Source organism: Oncorhynchus mykiss, chromosome 5 (genome assembly GCF_057628025.1).
Source record: "Oncorhynchus mykiss isolate SJ-2025 chromosome 5, ASM5762802v1, whole genome shotgun sequence".
Lineage (NCBI taxonomy): Eukaryota > Metazoa > Chordata > Actinopteri > Salmoniformes > Salmonidae > Oncorhynchus > Oncorhynchus mykiss.
Genome location: NC_143026.1, coordinates 24973562 through 24992487, shown reverse-complemented (window position 1 = coordinate 24992487; position 18926 = coordinate 24973562). Strand labels below are relative to the sequence as shown.

At 40.8% G+C, this 18926-nt stretch overlaps 1 protein-coding gene across 2 annotated transcripts in view; it reads left to right on the top strand.

Annotated features, from left to right (window-relative positions):
- Positions 1–747: 747 nt before the first annotated feature.
- Positions 748–18926, top strand: part of LOC110522834 (erbin) — a 112693-nt gene continuing 94514 nt past the window's right edge. For both annotated transcript variants that reach the window (XM_090234281.1, XM_036977110.2), the window contains exon 1: positions 748–1372. The gene's annotated coding sequence lies outside the window, so the exon portion shown is untranslated. The remainder of the gene's footprint in view (positions 1373–18926) is intronic.

Genomic DNA, 18926 nt, shown 5'->3' with positions numbered 1-18926 from the left:
GAGGAGATTATAATTGATTCACAAGGCCCTGTTCCAATATGGCTGTGTTCAGACAGGCAGCCCGATTCTGATAATTTTTCACTAATTGGTCTATTAATGAAATTGGTCAAAAGGCCAATTAGTGGAAAAAAATATCAGAAAGCAGCCCAAGATCCTTTTCCATTTCCTTACATCATTCCCTCCTTCCTCTCTTGAAGCTATCACTGATGTGACCCTATAAAGGATGATGAAAGCTAGGCAGTGTATCATTACTTTAATCTATTGAAATGTTATCAGTGATTACGTCAAGGAAAGGAGGAAAATCAAGATCATGCGTCAAATTATTATTATTATTATTATCATTATTGTGACATTCCATCACCACCATCACTTTACTCTGGGATAATCTCAATTGAAATTGTATCGTGTCCTCTCAGCGCCTACTTCTCATAACCCATTGGATGAGAGAGACAGAGGTCCCGCCCCTCTGATCTTCTCCTCCAATGGGGTTTGAGAAGGAGGCTAGGCGAGAGGGTGCCCAATAGAGATTATTCCACTGTGAGTGAATGTCACTGGAGCTAAAACAAGTCTTGTTCACACAATACCAAATGTACATTATTTTCTGTTGTTAAAATAACCTTCAAAATAATTGTGAGTATCAATATAGCAGCAAATAATCAACTAAAATATGTCCTACCTCTCCACAAACCGTATTGGTGAACATCATTTACAAACGACAAACACAATTTTCATTGGTTATATTAACATGCCTATCAGGTAAGTGCACTCAGATGCAAGGTTGTCGCCGTACTGGGCCAACGATACAGCCGCATACACTGGTGTTGGCTCCGTAGACTGGCCAACTCAGTGTTCTTGCTACAAACGAGATGTATGCATACATTTTTGAATGACAAAAATAACAAGAGATTAGGACTGAAAACATTTGGGTGCGGCGTTCTTCTGAAGAAAGGATTCTGCTTTGGCGGATTTTTTTTTCTTTTGCCTTCTGTATTTCCTTGGCTGTTGTGGACATTTTGGATTCCTTTTTAGTTTTAATGTTCGTTTTTAAAAATTTACCCAAATACAATTATTATTTTTAACTATTTCCACCGTTTATTTTAGTAATCGCTTTTTGTTTATGTATTGTCTGACTGGACACTTTTTCAGCGAGACGCAAACTCTGAACAGTAAAGAACTTTTGAGGGGATTGGTCTCGCGAAAGAATGCGTCTGACTGATTAGCTAGCCAGCTAGCTAGCTAGGTGTAATTTAAGTGGATGCTTGGAAGAAACAAACCTTGTCGGCCAGCGAATTTATACAGTTTAAAACGTTGGTGGATTTAACAATTTTCGGACTATATATCAAATGAGAAACTAAATCGACACCGTTGTATGGTAAGTGAAGTCTAACGACACTCGTTATCACTGTAGCTATATGGGTAGCAGTTGGCTAGTGTGTGTGGTCATGAACAAACGCGTTAGCTAGTTATCCAGTCGCGTCGCTAGCCGGGGGGGGGGGGGCTAGCTTGCACTCTTTACAGGTGGATTTCCTCACGAATGGAGTTGGCTAACTAATAATTATTAATGCAGTTTCGTTGGTTGGTTATTGTGGTGAAGCAAACTAGATAGTTTGGTTTTACAAGTGGCAATATCACAATCTGGCAATTTACGTGACTCGTTTACTTGTTTTGTTTTCTTACACTGGAATGCCATTAACGTTAATGTAGCTACTGTTTACTTTCCGTTAACGTTAAGCTATCTGACATTAGGTACTTTAATACCTAGCTAGAAGGCTACCAACCTACAGCCCAATTAATTATCTTGACATTGTCAATAAACAGGACTCGTGCCTCTAAACAATCAGTATAATGCGGAAATATGTTGTTGTTCATCGCTTCCTGTGTCGCACACCTTCAGTTCGTATTCGAGGACCGATGTCCTGCTGTACTCGGCATTTTCATTTAATTAGCTAATCTTATTAACAAAGGTAAAAGTTATCTAGTATCAAAACTAGCTAACTTCAATCAGTTGGCTTTGATCCTGTGTTATTGACCCGAGACAGTGAGGCTAATCTCGCGACGGATGTATCTGAAGGTGATAAGAACGTATCTAATGGCATTCTCACTATAGCTACCTAGCTAGAATGATTAGAACCCTGCAATGACTGGGATCTTAGTGGGTGGTGAAAATTCTATCATATTATTTGTTAACTTTTTGTATTTACCCTGGATAAATAGACTATTACTAGCTTTACCTGTGAGCCATCCTATGCTCAGGTCTATGGAGTAAAGGCTGTCTTTTTTTTTTCTTAAAATAATTACAAAATTACTGGTTTGTTACTTTTGTGGCTAGTGAGCCTAGAGAATTAGCAGGTGAGGAATCTAACAGGATAGGTTTGAGGCACTTGGTAGGCTCATCTTCACTGTGGATGATCAATTTCACAACTCTGCACCTCCAGGTTATTAGAACTATCCAAAGGTGAACCTGTTGACCTGACAACCTGAGCTGTTCATTATTGTGTGACAACTGGGGAAAATGCCATCCCATAAAGATCTTGCCTGTGAGGTTGCCATCCTCTTACAGGTATTCTCTTTACCACACCTGCTGTCTCGACCTCTGAATGCTCCGCTACGAAAAGCCAACTGACATTTACTCCTGAGGTGCTGACATATTGCACCCTCTATAACCACTGTAATTATTATTTCACTTTGCTGGTCATCTTTGAACATCTTGAAGAACAATCTGGCCTTAATTGCTATGTACTCGTATAATCTCCACCAGGCACAGCCAGAATAGGACAGGCCACCCCTCAGAGCCTGATTCCACTTTCTCGGGAGTTTTACCTAGGCACCGTGCTTCTACATCTGCATTGCTTGCTCTTTGGGGTTTTAGGCTGGGTATCTGTGTAAGCACTTTGTGACATCTGCTGATGTAAAAAGGCTTATTAAATACATTTGATTGACATACAGAGGCAGACGAGCGATCCTTTCGAGTGGTTTTTGATTGATCTTGTTGGTTGGATTGATTCCTTTTAACCATGCATTGCTATAAAGGAAGTAGGATATTTGCATTTTGGTTAGTATAATATGATAGCCAAAGACACATGAAACCAAAACAACAATCTGGGACGATTCTGTTATAATTTTTCCATGGCTAAAAGGAAAACACAAAGCAGATATTACATTTAAATGTAAGAAAAACAATACATGTTCACATAAAATAAATGTATTCAAATTGGTAACATTTAACAACAAATCATAACATAACCCCACTGCCACCATTGGGCACTCTGTTCACAACGCTGACATCAGAAAATCGCTCACCCACACGATGCCATACACATGGTCAGCGGTTGGCCGGTAGGACTGACAAATTCTCTGAATAAAATTGTAGGAGGCGGCTTATGGTAGAGAAATGAACAATAAATTCTCTGGTGGACAATCCTGCCGTCAGCATGCCAATTACATCTGAGGCCTTGTGGCCTTGTGTTGTGAACATTTGAGTGGCCTTTTGTCCCCAGCACAAGGTGCACCTGAGTAATGATCATGCTGTTTATTCAGCTTCTTGACATGGCACACCTGTCAGGTGGATGGATTATTTAGGCAAAGGAGAAATGCTCACTAACAGAGATTTTAGACAAATTTGTGTGCAAAATTTGAAATAAGCTTTTTGTGCATATGGAGCATTCTGGGGTATTTTATTTCAGCTCATGAAACATGAGACCAACACTTTACATGTTTATTTTTGTTCAGTGTAACAAGTAATTCATATAAAATTGATATTGTGTGCCTGGGTGTGTGGGAGAGGGAGTTCAATTGGGATTGTGTACAATCCTAGATCTATGATCAGGGGCAACTCTTCAGGGTAAGGTGGTTCAGAGGCCGTGAAACACAACTGGGCTGGAGAGCATCCAAGTGAGAGAAGTCAGCACAGCATCAGGTGTTCCTCACCTCTGATTTGTTAGCTCTTCTCACCCTTAATTTGAATAAGCATAGAAAAATAAAGAATAGAATGAGAGACAGAGTGCACCAGGGCTGTTACTCTGTGGGTAAAAAGACTAGAGAGACCTGCAAATAGCTGTGCAGCAACACTCCCCATTCAACCTGACAGCTTGAGAGAATCTGAAGAGAAGAATGGGAAAAACTCCCCAAATACAGGGTGCCAAGCTTTTAGCGTCATACCCAAGACTCTAGGCTGTAATCACTGCCAAAGGTGCTTCAACAAAGTACTGAGTAAAGGGTCTGAATGCTTATGTAAATGTAATATTTCAGTTTTTTTGTATTTTATACATTTGCAAAAATGTCGACCTGTTTTTGCTTTGCCATTATGGGGTATTGTGTGTAGATTGATAAGGGGGAAAAATAATCAATTTCAGAATACGGCTGTAACGTAACAAAATATGGAAAAAGTCAAGGGGTCTGAATACTTTCCGAGTGAAGGATGCTTTGTTGCGATAGAGGAAGCCGATTCTAGATTTAATTTTGGATTGGAGATGCTTAATGTGAGCCTGGAAGGAGAGTTTACAGTCTAACCAGACACCTAGGTAATTGTAGTTGTCCACGTATTCTAAGTGATCGATTGAATAGCTTGCATTTAGTTTTACTTGCATTTAAGAGCAGTTGGAGGCCACGGAAGGAGAGTTGTATGGCATTGAAGCTCGTCTGGAGGTTAGTTAACACAGTGTCCAAGGAGAGGCCAGAAGTATACAGAATGGTGTCGTCTGCATAGAGGTGGATCAGCGTAGCCTAGTGGTTGGAGTGTTGGACTAGTAACCGGAAGGTTGCAAATTAAAACCCCCGAGCTGACAAGGTACAAATCAGTCGTTCTGCCCCTGAACAGGCAGTTAACCCACTGTTCCTAGGCGGTCATTGAAAATAAGAATTTGTTCTTAACTGACTTGCCTATTTAAATAAAGGTAAAATAAAAAAATTGAATCAAGAGCGACATCATTGATGTATACAGAGAAGTGAGTCGGCCCGAGAATTGAACCATGTGGCACCCCCATAGACTGCCAGAGGTTTGGACAACAGGCCTTTCGATTTGACACACTAAACTCTATCAGCGAAGTAGTTGGTAAACTAGGCGAGGAAATCATTTGAGAAGCCAAGGCTGTTGAGTCTGCCAATAAGAATGTGGTGATTGACAGAATCGAAAGCCTTGGCCAGGTCGATTTAAATACGTTAATAGTTCATAGTTAGTAGTTAATAGTAGTAGTTATTCATGGCATTTTCCATGGAGCCCTTTTCTGCTTCACAATGGTCTGATTCGTCCCCCCGGAAAGGAAATATTTAGATGGATCCTTCAGATCCATTCCACCAGGACAATGCTTCAGGACTAAGTGTGTGTGAAAGTGCTATGGAATGTTTCCATTGAGATGTAGAGAGCCCGGTCTCTCGAGTGCTACTGTATATTCACTGCCTGACTGTATAGCCATGCTTATATCACATGTTCTTGGTACAGACTGAGCATCAGATATACTGTAGATCATTTTATGTTGGTGAGTAAGAAGAAAGCACCTCATGAAACCTAGGCCGTACCCATGGGTAAGCTATTGGTTTTGTATTGTGTATTACGTGCCACTTGGAAACAACAATAATTTAGAACGATATAATCTTGAAAAGAAAAGGACATATATTCAATATGATGCCTCTGAGGCTGTGTAGCCTAATCTACCCTGTTTAAGGCTCAATAGGTGACTTGGTTACTGTCATGAGGAATCGATGTGTAGTGGAGCATGACTCCAGTGTCCTTAGATTGACCTTCATTGATTACCCACATTTGTGGAAATTGGAATGGGAATTTTAAAGAGCTCTATATTGGGTGCTTTATATATCACCCATTTAGCTGCTGCCAGTGACGGCAGTTTTGGAACAGTTTGATTTTCATCTGCATCCTGAGAGTAAGCTCAAGCATGCTCTCTCTTATTCCCTGTCTCTCTTTAATCTAATTCACTTCAGAAATTACACTGAAACCCCTTTCATCATCGATGGGGAGTGGGGGCTGGCCTTTTGGACTGCTAATGTATCTGAGCCCTTCCCCCTGTGGCACAGCAAAGTGACTGTTCCCCCAGTGGCTTCTCTCTAGAAGATGGGGCCTATATCAGTCTATTTGGCTTTGACAGTGTCGTGTTCACCGTCAGCCCTTTGACTGATTCCCTATCCATCTGCCCTTCGCTCAATACATCAAAAAACAGTCAATTGACATTAATCCAACTGGATTAATGGCCCCAGAGAATGCTTTTTATCTCTATTTTCACAGGGTTGTGTGGAATTGTCACAAACTACTACATATCTATAGGGAGACACCATGACAGTTTATTTTTGCTCCTTGTCCCTCTGAGCTGTGTGGGGGGGATTTTGCCCCAGCACTAGGTCTCAACGATTAGTAAAAACAGGTGTTATAGGCTAATGCTAGGCTCAAGGTGGACCAAAGCCTGCATACACCTAACAGCCTGCATAAACTCACAAGACAAGGCGTTGAGTAAACCCAATAGGTCTACTGCTACTGTCCCACAGTCAAGAGAAAGTCAGTTGGACAGTTTCTGTTTAATGTCTGGTTTTGCTGGTGTGAATGGCAACCTCATACCTCCATCTCCCGAACTCCCGAGGATGTCCTAAAACCAGGGCATTAATGCTATTTTCTTGTTGCTGCGGGAGGGTGGCCGTGTTAAGGATAGAGGTCGACCGATTAATCGGAATGGGCGATTAATTAGGGCCGATTTCAAATTTTCATAACAATCGGACATTTTTGGGCGCCCGATCTGCCAATTTAATTTTTTTAATTTTTTTATTTGTTTTGTATACTTTTATTTAACTAGGCACGGCAGTTAAGAACACATTCTTATTTTCAATGACGGTGGGCTAGCTGCCTTGTTCAGGGGCAGAAGACAGATTTTCACCTTGTCAGAGGATCCAATCTTGCAACCTTACAGTTAACTTGTCCAACGCAATAACGACCTGCCTCTCTCTTGTTGCACTCCACAAGGAGACTGCCTGTTATGCGAATGCAGTAAGACAAGGTAAGTTGCTAGCTAGCATTAAACTTATCTTATAAAAAACAATCAATCATAATCACTAGTTAACTACACATGGTTGATGATATTACTAGAAATTATCTAGCGTGTCCTGCGTTGCATATAATCTGACTGAGCATACAAGTATCTAAGTATCTGACTGAGCGGTGGTAGGCAGAAGCAGGCGCGTAAACATTCATTCAAACAGCACTTTCGTGCGTTTTGCCAGCAGCTCTTCGCTGTGCGTCAAGCATTGCGCTGTTTATGACTTCAAGCTTATCAACTCCTGAGATGAGGTTTGTGTAACCGAAGTGAAATGGATAGCTAGTTAGCGTGCGCTAATTGTCGCTGTGTTGCTGGTTCGAGCCCAAGGAGGAGCAAGGAGAGGGACGGAACCTATACTCTTACACTGGCAATACTAAAGTGCCTATAAGAACATCCAATAGTCAAAGGTTAATGAAATACAAATGGTATAGAGGGAAATAGTCCTATAATGACTACAACCTAAAACTTCTTACCTTGGAATATTGAAGTCTTATGTTAAAAGGAACCACCAGCTTTCATATGTTCCTAATGTTCTGAGTGTTAGCTTTCTTACATAGCACATATTGCACTTTAACTTTTTTCTCCAACACTTTGTTTTTGCAATATTTAAACCAAATTGAACATGTTTCATTATTTACTTGAGGCTAAATTGATTTTATTGATTATATTAAGTTAAAATAAGTGTTCATTCAGTATTGTTGTAATAGTCATTATTACAAATACATTTAAAAAATCGGGCCGATTGATCGGTATCGGCTTTTTTGGTCCTCCAATTATCGGTATCGGCGTTGAAAAATCATAATCAGTTGACCTCTAGTTAAAGGGGGTATTGGAGGAAAGGGCAATCAACATTTAAGATGGTTTTCATTGTCAGTTTGTGTGTGTGTGTTGCCAAGACAGCAGGAATGGGAACGGTTGTTGGATTAGTGAGGCAAGGGTCTTGTTCGCTGGAGGACTCAGACCCAAAAGAATCCTGAGTCGGACTAGGACGGCTCCATCACATACACTTACCCTAATGTAGCTGTTTGACAAAATGGCAGTAAGCATGAATATACAGTAAACATCACTATATTCATTGATAGCAGACACAAAAAGGGTCTCTTTTGTAGAACATTTACAAGAGTGATACTGGGACAGCAATGGAGAAGACCATTTGATGTGTTTTGTATACAGAGATGAGCCCGAGGCATTGAGAGAGCTCTTGTTTATGTCGGTGTGAAGATGATGATGTGTGTTAGGAGGGGTGGCAGCCTTGGTAGCTGTAGACAAAACTGGTTGTTGAAGGAGGCAACACAAAATCCCCCTAAGTTTTCTGTATTCGGGCGAAATAAACCATGATCTCACAAGATTACACTGTCAGAACTAGGGCTATGGCGGTCATGACATCTTGTCAGCTGGTGATTGTCAAGTAAATATCTGCCAGTATCACGGTAATTGACTGTTAATTAACATAAACACTTAGCATCTCCTGGCTTCCACGCATAGCCTACAAGTCACTAATGCAGACCTTTGGAACATCTACATTTAAAAAAGTTTAAGTCCGTTTAATATAGCCTACACCATAACAATAAATCCATGATTTATTTTAGACAGGTCTAAAGAAACATGATATTAATGAAATATAGTCTATTTCAGAAGAACAGAATAGCATACTCTGAGTGCCCTTATGTTAGGCCCTGATCTGGCTATGCCATATGGCTTTGGTCTGCAAAATGAACGAGTGTAGGCAAGATTTGCTTACAATTCCATGGCATTATTTTGTATTATTTTATAGTATGAAGAATACAATTGAACATAGCTGAATAAAATAGAAAGGATGTTTTCTCCAAACAATTTCTGAGGGAGGGCGCACATGCAGCTAGTCTGTGTTGAGCGTTTAACAAAGAAACAGGTCCTCCTATCTTAATTTAGAGTTATTTATGCAACTTTAGTTGCGAGGCAAATGTTGGGCTATATATTTTGATTTTTCATCCATTTTAAGGCTGCATGATGTGACCAACGATGATTTGAAAAAAGTTGCATGAAAGACATGAGCTCTGCTGGGTTTCTTGCACAGGCTGTACACACTTCATCAGTCTCTCATTCACAATTTGACAAGCACTAGATAATGCCTCAAGTTTCCCGGCGGCATCCCCCTAATGTGGCCGTAATGCCCCATTAAAAAAAACATCAATGCCTTTTGCGGCCAGTGGCAGTTGTGCACTTGGGCTGAATATAATAATTATAATTCCCTTCTCCTGGCTGCGTGTTCCAAAGCACCTTTCACTCACATGGCTCTCTCAGATATCTCAAATCTTATTAGCCAATGCCCATTAGCTCCGAAGAAGGCTTCAAGTGAAGACAGACACATCGGGACACAACTGTGAATTCCGAGGGCATATTGAAGATGTTAAAAGAACTATCCACATTTACTTTTCGTCAGCCAACAACATGAGAAGGCCTAATGAACCGCAAAAGGACTAGCTTATGTCAATCTACTATCTCCCATAGTACAAAAGTTGACATTCTATTGGCTAACTTGTCATTTTGTGTGAGAAAGACATATTCCAAACATAGTCTGGGAAAGTCCTGGGATGCGATAGATCCCAAATTATTCGCTTCAAAAAACACTTTAAACACTTTTAAAAGCAATGAGGCTGATGCAACAGATCAGAACTTTGTTCCAAAATGCAATCAATGGGAAAACAGCATTCACAAAAGTGACCATAAATGTGATTATGCATGTAATGCTTAATTATAAAGGTGTATTTTTACGGTGAAAATTATATTCCCCAAACATGAAACACACTATCTTTGTGGCGGCAGGGTAGCCTAGTGGTTAGAGCGATGGACTAGTAACTGGAAGTTTGCAAGTACAACCCCCTGAGCTGACAAGGTATAAATCTGTTGTTCTGCCCCTGAACAGGCAGTTAACCCACTGTTCCTAGGCCGTCATTGAACATAAGAATTTGATCTTAACTGACTTGCCTAGTTAAATAAAGGTCAAGTTTAAGTTGTGATACAAAGTTTCAAAATATTTAGGCCTATGGGCTAGGCTACATGAGGTGCGGGACTATGATTGGAAAAAGTCAACAAAAAAGGCATGCACTGTTTCTTGCCTTACTGCACACAAGCTTGGCATCATTCACAAGTGATAGGCTAATATTGTCACTCATCAGACTATTCTTGATTTAATTTTGTCTTTACGTATACTAAATAATATATGTATTTTTTATTTAACATTTATTTAACCAGGAAGGGCTCATTGAGATTTGAAATCTCCTTTTCAAGAGCTTCCTGGCCAAGATAGGCCTCACCAAGCCATTACACAATTACAGACAGACAACATGAAAAACTACAGGTGATCTAGTAAAAAAACAGAATTCACAAGAGTATAACAAAATCATAAAACTGCAAATGAAAAACATTGACAGGTCAGGGAATCAGCATCAAAATCCTTCATCAATGATTTAAAAACACCAATCGGGACAAGTTCTTCCAGGGGTGTAAAGGTACACGAATTCGTACAGTTCAGTACGGGGATCTCGGTTCGGTCCGCACTGTGAACCTGAATTAATAGATAAAAAACAGTAGGTTTATAGGCTATGCCTACGCTGCATTGTATGCCTTGGGTAAATCTGAGCTGAAAAAGCTATTAAGGCTATTACGTTTAAACAACTAGAGCCTATGCACACATTGTAATCCAAATTAAATCTTAATTGGCGCATTTTAAACTACTTTTGAGAGCTGCAGCCGGGAACTAATTTGGCTTCCCAGTAGGTTAGAAGGGCGACGGACAGAGAGTACGTCACCACTGCCCTACCAGAATAGCCTATGCAGCTGCCGACACCTCGCACATGTTGACACATTTACGCCGACATCACCTCACTTTTCCTACCACCAGAGCAAGACGGAAATGCATTCAAGCAGCCCTTCACAGCTGACTGACCGGACCAAATAAATTACAGGAGCGATGGCAATGTTCATAGCCGCAGATATGCGCCCATTCCCGGTAGTAGACATGTGTAGGGGGGTTCAGCACTTTATGAAAGTGGTCGAGCCACATTAAGCTTCGCCCTCTGGCACCCATTTCCACAAAACGGTAGTAACCGCTCTATATAAGCAAGCTAACGGTATCAATGAATTGGCCAATGCACCCTGTGTTGCGCTTACTACAGATGGATGGACATCCAGGGCTACAGAGAGCTACTTAACAGTGTCAGCCCATCACATTGGTGGGAAGTACCGTGCTACAGACAAGTCCCCTTTGAGTCACACAAGTGTGCTTTTTTTGTCAGAAAACATAGGATAGGCCTCTACAATGTCTGAGCAATGTGTACATATTGATTTCACACGCATATTAGACTGTATTTCAGTGTTGTTTTTATATATATATATACGAACAGCAAAACGTACCGAACCGTGGGTTTGGTGAACCATTACATCCATATTAAAGATATATTGATTCAGCGATACGTATCGGACCCCAGTTCAATTGTTTAGGATATGAGTGCATCACTCCGCAGGATCCCAAACTGATCCAAATATAGCTTGCATCAGTCAGAAAATTGATTCAAACGTTACTAATTGGTGGTTCACAATTTTGTTTAGCTCCAATTACTTTCTTTCTAACTTCCGAAAATTCCTTATCTTTTGTGTTAACTTCGTCATCTTCATTGACGAAGTAATCATGTAATTGTGTTGACTATCATTGATCTACAAGTAAATTTGCATGCTAAACAACCCCAGGCAATATCAGTAGCATAGTCCAGTGGTTCCAGTGGTTCTGCGTGGCACCTTCAGAATTGAAATCTTTGTAAAATGGCTTACGCAATATTTGGCCGTATTAGTTGAGTGACAACCAATCTAATTTGCTAGGTTATTTTTATAAAATGCGCTGTTGAATGTTTTTTTTTTTTTACCGGAATAAAAGTAGCCTGAGCTACCACCAGAGACACAACTCTCATCTGGCTATACATGCTGAATGGCGTTGACATTAGAATCATTTGCATAATTTAGTGGAATTAAATTGGCCGGTGTATATTTTCCTTAGTCATTTTGTATTTTATTTATTACACGTGCACAGCATACAGAGCCTATTTTGAGGGTATCACCTCCTTGCTAGAGCTCAGCTCATTGCTGCTGTAGTGAAATGTGCATTTATAAGCCCAACAATTCTAAATGCAATTCTAGATGGCCACAATTAAAAAGCTACTATTTTTTTTAAAAAGTAGCTACACATTTTGAAAAGTAGGTGATAGCCCATTTAATATCAGCCAAAAACCCATTCTTGGTACGCAATTTGCAAGATTTTGTTGACTTTCTAATATACAGTGCCTTGCGAAAGTATTCGGCCCCCTTGAACTTTGCGACCTTTTGCCACATTTCAGGCTTCAAACATAAAGATATAAAACTGTATTTTTTTGTGAAGAATCAACAACAAGTGGGACACAATCATGAAGTGGAACGACATTTATTGGATATTTCAAACTTTTTTAACAAATGAAAAACTGGGCGTGCAAAATTATTCAGCCCCCTTAAGTTAATACTTTGTAGCGCCACCTTTTGCTGCGATTACAGCTGTAAGTCGCTTGGGGTATGTCTCTATCAGTTTTGCACATCGAGAGACTGAAATTTTTTCCCATTCCTCCTTGCAAAACAGCTCGAGCTCAGTGAGGTTGGATGGAGAGCATTTGTGAACAGCAGTTTTCAGTTCTTTCCACAGATTCTCGATTGGATTCAGGTCTGGACTTTGACTTGGCCATTCTAACACCTGGATATGTTTATTTTTGAACCATTCCATTGTAGATTTTGCTTTATGTTTTGGATCATTGTCTTGTTGGAAGACAAATCTCCGTCCCAGTCTCAGGTCTTTTGCAGACTCCATCAGGTTTTCTTCCAGAATGGTCCTGTATTTGGCTCGATCCATCTTCCCATCAATTTTAACCATCTTCCCTGTCCCTGCTGAAGAAAAGCAGGCCCAAACCATGATGCTGCCACCACCATGTTTGACAGTGTTCAGGGTGATGAGCTGTGTTGCTTTTACGCCAAACATAACGTTTTGCATTGTTGCCAAAAAGTTCAATTTTGGTTTCATCTGACCAGAGCACCTTCTTCCACATGTTTCGTGTGTCTCCCAGGTGGCTTGTGGCAAACTTTAAACAACACTTTTTATGGATATCTTTAAGAAATGGCTTTCTTCTTGCCACTCTTCCATAAAGGCCAGATTTGTGCAATATACAACTGATTGTTGTCCTATGGACAGAGTCTCCCACCTCAGCTGTAGATCTCTGCAGTTCATCCAGAGTGATCATGGGCCTCTTGGCTGCATCTCTGATCAGTCTTCTCCTTATATGAGCTGAAAGTTTAGAGGGACTGCCAGGTCTTGGTAGATTTGCAGTGGTCTGATACTCCTTCCATTTCAATATTATCGCTTGCACAGTGCTCCTTGGGATGTTTAAAGCTTGGGAAATCTTTTTGTATCCAAATCCGGCTTTAAACTTCTTCACAACAGTATCTCGGACCTGCCTGGTGTGTTCCTTGTTCTTCATGATGCTCTCTGCGCTTTTAACGGACCTCTGAGACGATCACAGTGCAGGTGCATTTATACAGAGACTTGATTACACACAGGTGGATTGTATTTATCATCATTAGTCATTTAGGTCAACATTGGATCATTCCGAGATCCTCACTGAACTTCTGGAGAGAGTTTGCTGCACTGAAAGTAAAGGGGCTGAATAATTTTGCACGCCCAATTTTTCAGTTTTTGATTTGTTAAAAAAGTTTGAAATATCCAATAAATGTCATTCCACTTCATGATTGTGTCCCACTTGTTGTTGATTCTTCACAAAAAAATACAGTTTTATATCTTTATGTTTGAAGCCTGAAATGTGGCAAAAGGTCGCAAAGTTCAAGGGGGCCGAATACTTTCGCAAGGCACTGTAGCTGTAACATTTGTCAGTTTGCATAACATTTGATATGACAGTCTGACAAATGTAACTCACATCTGTGCACTCTGCCTCCCCATTCTGCCTCTGACCCACTTTAGAGAACATCTGTCTCTCACTCCATTTCTCTCCCCCTCCCTCTCTCTACTACAGCATGACTGTTACACATTCACAAAGCCAAATTCTTCTTATTTTCAATTAAGTGGCCACAATGAGCGAGACAATCCGGAGCATATTTATGCATAAGCACGCCACACATTATCACATGTAGCCTAAACATGTGTAAGGGTTGACACAGAAGGAGGCCTACACTCTATAGCTCCCTTAATTCACAGTTTATTGTTAGGCCTATCTGAGTGCCAGAAACAAAAGTTTGCTTTGCTTTGTCCAGGGCAGATTACTGTGCGTAAACAGCAGTTAGTACAGTAATAATGAGTGTACATATGCCTAAATGTGCCTGTGTTCTAGTATTTGGAGTATTGGTTTGATGCAGATAATACATTTTTTGTATTGGGTAATGCTCTGTGTCTGGTGTCTACTAGATGCAGATCAGACACTGGGTTGCTTTGCTCTTATTCACTTCACAGCACACCAGAGGGAGAGTACTACAGATGCCCTTTACGTGTGTGTGTGTGTGTGTGTGTGTGTGTGCGCGCGCGCGCGCATATACACAGTTTGTACTTTATAGGCCTACTGAATATGAATATTTCTGACAGGTGTATAACATCGAGCACACAGCCATGCAATTTCTGTAGACAAACATTGGCATTAGAATGGGCTTACTGAAGAGCTCAGTGACTTTCAACGTGGCACCGTCATAGGATGCCACCTTTTGAACAAGCAGTTCGTCAAATTCCTGCCCTGAAAGAGTGGAAGTGGAAACGTCTAGGAACAACAACGGCTCAGCCACAAAGTGGTAGGCCACACAAGCTCACAGAACGGGACTGGCGAGTGCTGAAGCTCATAACGTGTAAAAAATAGTCTGTCTTTGTATGCAACACTCACTACCGAGTTCAAAACAGCCTCTGGAAGCAACATCAGCTCAATAACTGTTCTTCGGGAGCTTCATGAAATGGGTTTCCATGGCCGAGCAGCCGCACACAAGCCTAAGATCACCATGCGTAATGCCAACCGTCGACTGGAGTGATGTAAAGCTCACCACCATTGGACTCTGAAGCAGTGGAAAGGCGTTCTCTGAAGTCATTAATCACGCTTCACCATCTGGCAGTCTGACAGATGAATCTAGGGTTTGGTGGATGCCAGGAGAACACTACCTGCCCCTGCCAACTGTAAAGTTTTGGTGGAGGAGGAATAATGGTCTGGGGCTGTTTTTCATGGTTCGGGCTAGGCCCCTTAGTTCCAGTGAAAGGAAATCTTAACGCTTCAACATACAATGACATTCTAGACAATTCTGTGCTTCCAACATTGTGGCAACAATTTGGGGAAGGCCTTTTCCTGTTTCAGCATGACAATGCTTCCGTGCACAAAGCGAGGTCCATACAGAAATGGTTTGTCGAGATCGGTGTGGAAGAACTTGACTGGCCTGCACAGAGCCCTGACCTCAACCCAATCGAACACCTTTGGGATGAATTGGAACGCCTACTGCGAACAAGGACTAATCGGCCAACATCAGTGCCCAATCTCACTAATGCTCTTGTGGCTGAATGGAAGCAAGTCCCCGCTGCAATGTTCCAACATCTAGTGGAAAGCTTTCCCAGAAGAGTGGAGGCTGTTATAGCAGCAAAGGGGGGGACCAACTCCATATTAATGCCCATGATTTCGAAATGAGATGTTCAACGAGCAGGTGTCCACATACTCTTGGTCATGTAGTGTATGTGTGAATGCGTGGAGCCATTAGTAAATCCATGATACTTAAAGATTGTATTATGAAATTACCAACTATATTGTATTTTCAGCTGTTTTGAAACTGGTGTACAAAAAAGAAAGTAAAGATGTAAAAAACTAAACTTAAGAACGGGAAGCATAGAACTAGTGCACATAGAACAGATCCACCGCTTCTAGACTTGCTTTCGATAAGAATGACAGATCTAAAACACACATTTCTATGTGAATTTGTTCGGGTCACCCAAAAAGTTAGCCTTTGCAGCTTTAAGAGAGAACTAAAAGCCCTCCGTAGGAAGTGGAGCAGAAAGTGGCAATGATGAAGCAGCCCCGTAGTGTGCTCAGCTGACTGTGACACACACAGACAGTGTTGGTCTGCACTGTAGCTCCATTGTGCTGTATGGGCTCAGGAAGAGTCAAGGCAAGGGGGGGATGAGCCCAGCGCTGATTGGGTTTGTCTCCGATCAGCTGGCAAGGCCACAGGCCGCAATGACATGTGTAGGCAGACAATACTGGTCTGATGTACTCTGGCTTTAGTGGAATGATGACGAACCTATTGAGGCCTTGTGTGGATACACTATGTAGTCTATAGCCACAGTAGATTAGGCCTCACAGGCTACACTCTAGGCTGTGTATGCTAATGCTACTTTTTTTCTGTGGCTTTCCAAGAGGTGTAGGCTATGTGCCTATAGACCATTTTCCAGTACGTAACACACTGACGCCATGGACAAATGTGCATGACTCTTGGCAGCAGTAAGAAAGCCATCTCCATCTGCGTCTATTCAACAGCCTAGATTTAAGTTTTTATTACTTCTAAACAAAAACCTTTTTGTGCTATCATGCGCTTACAATTATGTTTTGATTCTTGCTAGAACAGTCGCTAAGATTATTTTTGTTTGTGATCTTTGCAAAAATAACTATTTTGGATGCAGCCGTTGTTAGCTAGAATGCTAACGCTCATTGATATAGGCTTTAGCAAAAGCTAGCCATTTTAAGTGTTTCTTAAGTATAATGCATTTGATTTGCAATGATGACACGAACATTATATTAAGCAGGACATTCATACGAGCCTTAAAATCCAATTATAAGGCTTTTTTTTGCTGCCGTTCTATAAGGTAGTTTAGGATAGGCCAATAGCAAACACTAGCCTCATTCTTGACAAAACAGACACCTAAATCTAGCAATGTTTTTCAGACCGCAAACAACAAGATAGATGCACCCTAAACGAGCCAAATTGTTCCTCCATAAAATAAAAACTAAATTGATAGTATTAATTTGTCCACAACAACAGTGGAGGATTATCTTAGATTAGATTTCTTTGTGTTGTGACAAGTTAAAATGATGCAGCAGTCCTGTCAGTTGCATACAAAACAGAGATGTCGTGCGTATTTCCCACTCCCTGCCTTAGTCATAATAATACAGCTATTGTCATTTGACATCTCACAAATGTTTCATTAACCAATAGTCTAGTCATGCATGTCATTACAAAAATACTGGGCAAATTGAATTACCATTAAACTCACATGAATTTAAGATTGATTCTAGGAATGTTAATCGGTTAGCCGGAGAAAATACATTTGATCAGTCATGCTTATCGGTCTATAGGGTCAATTTTGGAGCATATGTGTTTTTGTTAGTCGTCATGCATTTTATTTATCACATGCCTACAGCATACAGAGAGCCTAGTTTGAGGAGTGGAATAGTCTTCCATCTCCCCTACTGCACAAGAGTAGCTCCTCAAAGCCTGAAGGCTACTGAAGTGAAACCTGCTTTTGTAAACCCAGTCATAGCGCAACAAATAACAATTCTAAATGCAATCGTGTGTAAAAAAAAAAAAAAAAAGAAAGTTGTTTGCCATAATTTAAAAGGAGCTATTTTAATTTCTCAATCTCAACTCGTAGCGCGTCACCCACCACTTTGCAATGTGATCTTGAGGCAGTATAATCAAATATTTTTATAACTAAACCAAGATGGACCACACACCGTCGTTTCAAATGGGAACAAATGAGTAATAGTGGGCAGAACAAGCAAGCAGGTGGGCAGAGCCAAGCATGAGCTAGCGAGATCCTATTGGCGCATTCCAGCATTCATTTGCACATTTCAAATCAAAATCAAATGATCAAATCAAATTTTATTAGTCACATGCACCGAATACAACAGGTGTAGACTTTACAGTGAAATGCTTACTTACGAGCCCCTAACCAACAATGCAGTTTAAAAAATGAAAAAAACCCAGATAAGAACAATAATTAAAAGTGACAAGTAATTCAAGAGCAGCAGTAAGATAACAATAGTGAGACTATATCCAGGGGGTACCAGTACAGAGTCAATGTGCAGGGACACTGGTTAGTTGAGGTAATATGTGCATGTGGGTAGAGTTATTAAATTGACTATGCATAGATGATAACAGCAGAGAGTAGCAGTGGTGTAAAAAAGGGGTGGGGGGCAATGCAAATAGTCTGGGTAGCCATTTGATTAGGTGTTCAGGAGTCTTATGGCTTGGGGGTAGAAGCTGTTTAGAAGCCTCTTAGACCTAGACTTGGCGCTCTGGTACCGCTTGCTGTGCGGTAGCAGAGAGAACAGTCTATGACAAGGGTGGCTGGAGTCTTTGACAATTTTTAGGGCCTTCCTCTGACACTGCCTTGTATAAAGGTCCTGGATGGCAGGAAGCTTGGCCCCAGTGATGTACTGGGCCGTTCGCACTACCCTCTGTAGTGCCTTGCGGTCGGGAGGCCGAGCTGTTTCCATACCAGGCAGTGATGCAACCAGTCAGTGATGCAACCAGTCATGCTCTCGATGGTGCAGCTGTAGAACCTTTTGAGGATCTGAGTACGCATTAGAGGTCGACCGATTATGATTTTTCAATGCCGATACCGATTATTGGAGGATCAAAAAAGCCGATGCCGATTAATCGGCCGTTTAATTTTTTTTTTTACATTTAATTTTTAATTTGTAATAATGACAATTACAACAATACGGAATTAACACTTATTTTAACTTAATATAATACATCAATGAAATCAATTTAGCCTCAAATAAATAATGAAACATGTTCAATTTGGTTTAAATAATGCAAAAACAAAATGTTGGAGAAGAAAGTAAAAGTGCAATATGTGCCATGTAA